The following is an 8,034-nucleotide window of genomic DNA, read 5'->3' as shown; positions in this document are numbered from 1 at the left end:
CACACACACACACACACACACACACACACACACACACACACACACACGCACAAAGTATGTATGTATATATATATATGTATGTGTGTGTGTATATATATATGAATACTATAAGAGTTATAGGAACTCAGAAAATGTATTGTTTTCTCTAGTGTGTGTATATATGTCTATGTACGTCTATATATGTGTGTATTGTAGGTACATGTGTATATGTATGTCATGCTACATATACAATATATCATAAAATGTGTCATATAGTATATATATACTATGTATATAGCACACATATAATATATACTTAGTATGTATGGATGTGCATGTATATATATGTCTATATGCTCTATTTTTATATATCTCATATACATACATATACATTAAAAATCCACGTAAACAAAAAATCTTGGTGGTGGGTAAGGTTCTCAATCATTTTTAAGGGTATATGGAACAGCTAGGTGGTGCAGTGCCCTGGGGTCAGAATCAAGGTAACCCTGGAGTCAGGAGGACCTGAGTTCAATCCTAGCCTCATATATTTACTAGCTGTGTGACTCTGGGCACGTCACTTAATTCCAATTGCCTCCAAAAAAAATAAAAAAGAGTATAAAGGGGACATGAGACCAAAAAAGTTTGAGAACCACTAGTGAAGTGGAAAAAAATAATCAAATTTGGTTCGAGAACTTAAATTCAGTGCTTGGCTCAGCCACTTGCTATTTGTGTGACCTTGGGCCAGTCACTTCCTCCTTGGGTGTCAGTTTCTTTATCTGTAAAGAAAGCTGTACTGATCAATCTCTAAATAATTTTCCACTCTACAGTCTATGTAATTTCCTCCATATATACTCAATGCTTCAGTCATCAGGACTGATAAGTAAAATATCAGGTAGGGTAGAGTGATCCAAAGTACTCTAGGAAAATATCATGGAATCACAGAATATGAGAGTTGGACCTCAGCAGTCATTTAGTTCAACCTATAGCTGAAAGGCAGTCCCATTAGCAACAACAATAACAATAGCTAGCTACCACTTACAAAATGCTTTAAGGTTTGTAAAGCACTTTACATATGTTAACTCATTTGATCCTCACAATAACCTTAGGAGGGAGGTGCTATTATGAACCCCACTTTAGGAAAGGACACTTTGATTTGTCCAGCATCACCAAACTAATGTTTAAGGCAGAATTTGAACCTAGGTCTTTTTGATTCCAAGTCCCATGCTCTATCCCCTGTACCACCTAGTGGCTCCAAACAAGTGGTCATCTTGCCTCTATTTGAAGATCTCTAGTAAAGGGGATCAGTTATCTTATAAGGCAGCCCATCTAATTGTTAGCAAGATTTTCCTGAGGTCAGGCTATATTATTGCCCCCTTTTAACTACCAACCATTGTACCTGTTCTGGACCTGTAGGGCAAAACAGAAAAGTCTACCCTCTTAGCCATGATAGCCTTTCAAATACTTAAAAATAGCTACCATGACCTCCCTGAGTCTTCTTTTCACCAAGACAAACATCTCCAGGTCCTTCACAGACTCAAAGCCCTTCACTATCCTGGGTGTCCTTCTCTGGATGCTCTCCAGTTGATCAATGTCCTTTTAAAGCTTCTATTGCCTAGAATTGGGCATTTAAGGTTAGAGAGTATCATCTCCTTATTCCTGGAGGCTGTGTCTCTCTTAATATAATCCAAAATTTTGTCAGCTGTCTGATCACACTGCTGAATCACGTGGAGTTTGTGGTCCTTTGAATCAGTCAGGGCAGCAAGATGGAGCCACAGTACACAGAGGACCAGGCCTGGAGCAAGGAAGACTCATCTTCCTGAGTTCAAATCTGTCCTCCTGAGTTCAAATTTTTCTTCACACGTCCTAGCTGTGTAATCCTGGGCAAGTTACTTAACCCTATTTGCTTCAGTTTCCTCATCTGTAAAATGAGCTGGAGAATTGCTAGATGTATGTCCAAAGACATCCAAAAAAATGGAAAAGGACCTATTTGTACAAAAAATATTTACAGCAAATCTTTTTGTGGTGGCTAAGAATTGGAAATCAAAGGGATGACCATCAATTGGAGAATGGCTAAACAAGTTGTGGTATATGATTGTAATGGAATATTATTGTGCTATAAGAAGTGACAAGCAGGATGATCTCAGAAAAACTTGGAAAGACTGGAATGACTGAAAAGACTGAAAAGAAAATGAATTGGTGAATTGAAGTGAACAGAACCAGGAGAATGCTGCAGGAAGAACTAACTGTGAATGACTTATCTATTCTCAGCCAATACAATACAATCTAAGACAATCCCAAAGGACTCACTATGAAGCATACTATCCGCCTCCAGAGGAAGAACTGATATTGATTGAATAGACTGAAGCGTGCTATTTTTCACTCTTTCATTTTTTCTTTTATTTGAGTCTTCTTGTACAAAATGACTAATATGGAAATGTTTTACATAATTGCACATGTATAACCTAAAAAAAAAAAATGAGCTGGAGAAGGAAATGACAAACCACTCCAGTATCTTTGCCAAGAAACCCCAAATAGGGTCACCAAGACATGACTGAACAACAACAAAACAGCAAATCTTTTTCAGACAAATTGCTGCCTAACCATACTTCCTCCTACAACTCCCTGGGGCCTCAGTTATTTTATCTTTAGGATAGAAATAATATTTGTACTACCCACCTCATAGGGTAGTTGTGCACAACTTTGCTATTTTTATGATTAGTTCACATAATATGTGCGAAGGTGATTTTTTTGAACCCAAGTCTTAAGAATTTACATTTATCCCTACTGAATTCTATGTAGTAGATTCAGCTCATTTCTTTAACCCGAATCTTTTTGGATCCTGACTTTGTCAGCTGGGAGTGGGGTTGGGATTCAGGATGGATTTGAGGAACCGAAAGTAATCCAGGTTGGTTGACAGTGGAATGCAAAAAGGTCAGTTGGAGTCAGACTGGGGAGGGCCTTAAAACCCTGGCTAAGGAAATTTGTACTTTTTCCTACTATTATGGAGCTACTAAAATTACTACTACTAAAATTACTACAGATGAGGAAACTGAAGCAAATAGGGTTAAGTAACTACCATGACCTCCCTGAGTCTTCTTTTCACCAAGACAAACATCTCCAGGTCCTTCACAGACTCAAAGCCCTTCACTATCCTGGGTGTCCTTCTCTGGATGCTCTCCAGTTGATCAATGTCCTTTTAAAGCTTCTATTGCCTAGAATTGGGCATTTAAGGTTAGAGAGTATCATCTCCTTATTCCTGGAGGCTGTGTCTCTCTTAATATAATCCAAAATTGTGTCAGCTGTCTGATCACACTGCTGAATCACGTGGAGTTTGTGGTCCTTTGAAGTGACGTGGAGTGACGTGGTCAGATCTGTGCCTTTGGAAGATTATTTTGGCATCATTCTAAACTTTCTATCACTTGGCATAGTGCTCTATGCAGAATGAAGGAAGGAACGAACGAATGAATGAATGAACGAGCGAATGAATAAACGAACGAATGAACGATGTGCAGGTCTAGTCCCTGAGTTTCAGAGTGTAAATGCTTAGAACAAAACGCTGAGAGGAAGATGGAGGCCTTCGGCATTCCTTTCCACCCAGCAGGAAGCCCCTCTACTTCTCAATTGCCTTTGGGAGGGGTCTTCTAAACCGGAGAATGGTAAATGGAGCAAGGGCACACGGGCCGACCGCTCGCCGCCACTGCACATGCGCCAGTCACGAACCTTCCCAGCCCGAGTTCTACCGCGCCCCGCGCGCATGTCCGTACATCCTCCCTTCCCCCTTCCCTAGGCTCTCACGATGTGCGCGGACGATCTGCGCAGCCTTAGATGGACTCGGAGGCAGTGCAGCGCAGGCGCTGTGCCCATTTCCGGGATCCCTGTCAGCCGCTCCCTCCCGGCCTCCGTCTTCCTCCCGCCGCCCGCCGGAGCTTATTCGCGTCGACTGACCAGAGTCCGCGAATCCTCCGCTCCGCGGCCCGTGCGCACCCTCCCCATCCCAGGTAAGGGATGGCCACCAGCTTCTCATCTGCTTCTCACTCTGTCTGTCTTCGTGCCGGGGTCGCTTGGCCCTTTCCTAACCTTCGGCTCCCCGGGACCCGGCTTAGGCCGCGGGGGGCGGGCAGACCCCGACCGCTGGCGGCTGAGGAGGCGGGGCGGACGGGGGGAGGTGGGCGGGAGGGCTCTAGTTCCCGCCCCTCTCCCCCGACCCCTCCGGTCTGACCTGAGGCTTGGGGCGGTGAATCTGCTTTCATTCCCTTTTCACTCTGGAGCTGTTCACCTTTCTTGGGTTTCAGGAGCGGGAGCCCCAGAATGCCGCGCCCCCCCCCCCACGCCTCGTTCCCCCCGCCCCGTCCTCTCCCGCCATCCTCTTTGTTCTTTAGCCCCCTGGATCAGGTTGGTCCCTGTCTCCAAGCCCGAGACGGAACACCTGAACACCCCCCACCACCACCTCTGCTGTGGCAGGCACTGGGCGTAGGTTGACTGTCTCCTTCACCTGCCTCTCCCGTCCCCGGGTTTCAGGCGTGTCCTCGCTTCCTCCTGGTGTGAGAAGAAGTCAGAGGAGAGTTATCTCAGACAGGATTCACTTCACATCCCCTTTTAACCACCCTCATTCTCAGGGCAACCACCTACATCTTTGGGCATTTTAATTGACCCAGTCAAAATTGAGAGAAAGGGTGTCCGTGACCATGACTGTACCTGTTCTAATCGGGGATTGACTGCGCCTAGTCGGCAGGTTATTTTACCTGAGGGGTGATAGAAGAAGGAGTTTAAAAATGGTATATCTGAAATTTTTTTTCTTTAAAAATGGTATATCTGTTAAGACTTTGAATAGGAGTTTCGTTTGGTCTCTATAGCTGTGGTGGGCCAATGGTATTGAAGTACCTGTACCTAGATTGGTCAGAGAGAGCATTTAGACTAAGGATGAATCAGTTAAAAGCTGAAAGCCGACTGGAGAGCTGAGATCCCTAACTGGGTTATTCCAGAATTGTAGATCTTGTAGATTGAGGATTACGTTTTCAGATAGGAAATCAAATGAGGTGAAAAGATGCTATCCTGGGCATTCTATTGGGAGGTGATATATAGAGCTGTTGGTGTAAATATATGTTTCAAAATATCTTTTTTAGATCTATTGTATGAGTATATAGTAAATATGAGTATATAGTAAATATAGTGAAAAGACATTAAGTATCTTCTCTGTGTGAGGGACTGGGGATACAAAGAAAGAGTTTTCCTCTGGGACCTTATATTTTACTGTTGTGATACAAAAGGTACGCAAATAAGTAAATTCAAGGGAAATGAGGGATCAGGGAAGACTTCATAGAGGAATTGGTACCTGATTTGAGTCTTGAAGTAAAACAGAGATTTTGTTTTTTTTAATTAATTTTTTTTTGATTTGTCAACAATCACTTCTATATGCTTTTGAGTTTAAAATTTTTCTACCCCTTCCTCCCCACTACCCTCCCCAAGACGGCACACAATCTGATATAGGCTTTATATATACGTTCCTATTAAACATATTTTTACATTAGTGATGTTGTAAGTAAGAATTAGAAGCAATAGGAGGAACCACCAGAAAGAGGAAACAAAACTCAACAGAAGAAAAAAAAATAGCAACTAGTATGCTTGATCTGCATTCAAACTCCATAGTTCTTTCTTTGGATGTGGATAAAACAAGAGATTTTGAAGTATAGAGTTGAGGAGGGAGTCCATTCTAGGCATGGTATTTTACAAATATTGTTTTATATTTCCATATCTGAATGGCACTGTTCTTAAAGCAAATTGTATATATGAGAAAGAATTTTCAGTCTATTTATATTCTTTCACCAACTAAAGAAGCATATTGTGGGATCTAGGATCATAGATTTATAGTAAGAATGCTCCTCAGAAGTTACCTAGTCCAAACCGCTTGCTTTGCAGATGAAGAAACAGACCCAGAGAGGTAAAGTTTATTGATAAATTTAAAAAGTATTTGATGCCTTGAAGGTTTCTTCTTGAGTGCAGTGACCATACCTTATAGTTCTTTGGTTCTGTATTGGGATGTGGACTATTTCTTCCTCTTTGCATCTCACACATCAAGGGCAAGGAGTTGGTGTGGAAACATTGCAACCCATCTATATGTAATTTAGTGGGTTATTTAGAAAGTTGCCTGAAGCTTAGGCAAGTTAGGTGGCATTAAAGCTAGAGGTCCCCTAACTTCAAGTCCAGCATTCTTTGGACTGTTTCACATTGCCATATAGCAGGTGCTTAATGAATATGGGTTGAATTTTTTGTTGAAATTTTTTATGATGCTTAGTGTAGAGCAGTTATTGATTAAATAGTTGGTGAGTTGAGTAAGGTCTCCTTTATTTTTACTGGTGTTCTTCTCTCCTATCATTTTCTTAGAGAAATATGGAGAAAAATAAGTTTTAAAATCAGGCAAGGGTGACCATAATTCTGAAATTATAGCTATTGCCTTGGGAATTAAGGGCTTGACAAAGGCAGTTTGTTGGGTACTCCCACAGAGATAGCCTATTTGGGAATAGGAATATTCCATACGCTGGGTTTGGAATCAGAAGTCCTGGGTTTGAGTCCCCATTCTGATATTTATTAGTTGTGTGACTCTAGCTCCTCTGAGCCTCATTTTCTTCATCTGTAAAATAAGCAGTTTGGACTCAGTGGCCTTTGAAGTCCCTTACAGCTCTAAATCTATGATCTATGTGATGAATGTGAACTAATAATAAAAATAATAGCTGTAAATGGTGCTTTCCAGCACAGTTATCTTGGGTGGTAGCTAGTATAAATATTATTCCCCTCCTAAAATAGGGGTACCTGGGACCCAAGGAAGTTGTTACACACTCAAAGGCTCAAGTTTGAACCCAGGTTTCTGACTTAAGGGTCCTGTGCTCTTTCCAGTGTAACATACTGCAGCTACAGAGATAGTCAAATGTGGTAATTTTCTTGGTCTGCAATCTTAAAATGAAGTACTAGCCATGAAAGTGTGTCCAGATTTGAAACTTGGGTAATGTGGCTGAATTAGAAATCAATAAGTTTTTTTCTTTGCAACTATTGTTTATGACCTTACATGAAATATATACTTTTTATTATTGGCATGTGTTTTATTTTTTAAATTTATTTATTTTTAGTTTTCAGCATTCACTTCCACAAGATTTTGAGTTCCAAATTTTCTCCACATCTCTCCCCTTCCCCCACCCCATGAATTACTCTTTCCCCCAATCTGCCCTACCTTCTATCACGCCCCCCCCATGCTAGTCCCCCCTTCTTTCCTGTAGGGTAAAATAGATTTCCATACCCAAATGAGTATGTATGTTATTTCCTCCTTAATCAAATCTGATGAGTGAGGCTTACTTATTCCCTCTCACCTCCCCCCTCTTCCCCTCTACTGTAAAAGCTTTTTCTTGCCTCTTTTATGTGAGATAATTTACTCCATTCTACCTCTCCCTTTCTCCTTCTCCCGGTACATCCTTCTCTCACCCCTTAATTTTATTTTTTAGATATCATTCCTTTATAGTCAACTCACCCTGTGCCCTCTGTCTATACATATTCCCTCCAACTACCCTAATAATGAGAAAGGTCTCATGAGTTACAAATATCATCTTTCCATGTAGGAATGTAAACAGTTCTACTTTAATAAGTCCCTTATGATTTCTCTTTCCTGTTTACCTTTTCATGCTTCTCTTGAGTCTTGTATTTGAAAATCAATTTTTCTATTTAGCTCTGGCTTCTCAATAATGTACTCAGTTTCTCCACACCATTGAATATCAGTTTTCCCCCCTTATTGATTACACTCAGTTTTGCTAGGTAGGTGATTCTTGGTTTTATCGCTAGTATCCTTTGTCCTTCCGAATATCATATTCCAAGCTCCCTTCCCTTAATATAGTAGCTGCTAAATCTTGTGTTATCCTGATTGTGTTTCCACAGTACTTGAATTGTTTCTTTCTGGCTGTTTGCAATATTTTCTCTTTGACCTGGGAATTCTGGAATTCCTGGGAGTTTTCCTTTTGGGCTGTCTTTTAGGAGGTCAGCAGTGGATTCCTTCACTTTCTATTTTACTCTCTG

The 8,034-nt window shown here is 41.2% G+C and overlaps 1 protein-coding gene across 1 annotated transcript in view; it reads left to right on the top strand.

The window, feature by feature from the left end:
• Positions 1-3,866: 3,866 nt before the first annotated feature.
• Positions 3,867-8,034, top strand: part of ARPC1A (actin related protein 2/3 complex subunit 1A) — a 33,312-nt gene continuing 29,144 nt past the window's right edge. Inside the window, exon 1 of the mRNA XM_027874486.1 lies at positions 3,867-3,977. The gene's annotated coding sequence lies outside the window, so the exon portion shown is untranslated. The remainder of the gene's footprint in view (positions 3,978-8,034) is intronic.

The sequence above is a fragment of the Vombatus ursinus genome, unplaced genomic scaffold (assembly GCF_900497805.2).
Source record: "Vombatus ursinus unplaced genomic scaffold, bare-nosed wombat genome assembly UNPS02014807.1, whole genome shotgun sequence".
Classification (NCBI taxonomy): domain Eukaryota; kingdom Metazoa; phylum Chordata; class Mammalia; order Diprotodontia; family Vombatidae; genus Vombatus; species Vombatus ursinus.
Note: the sequence above shows the minus strand (reverse complement) of the source record. Positions and strands in the feature narration are given on the sequence as shown.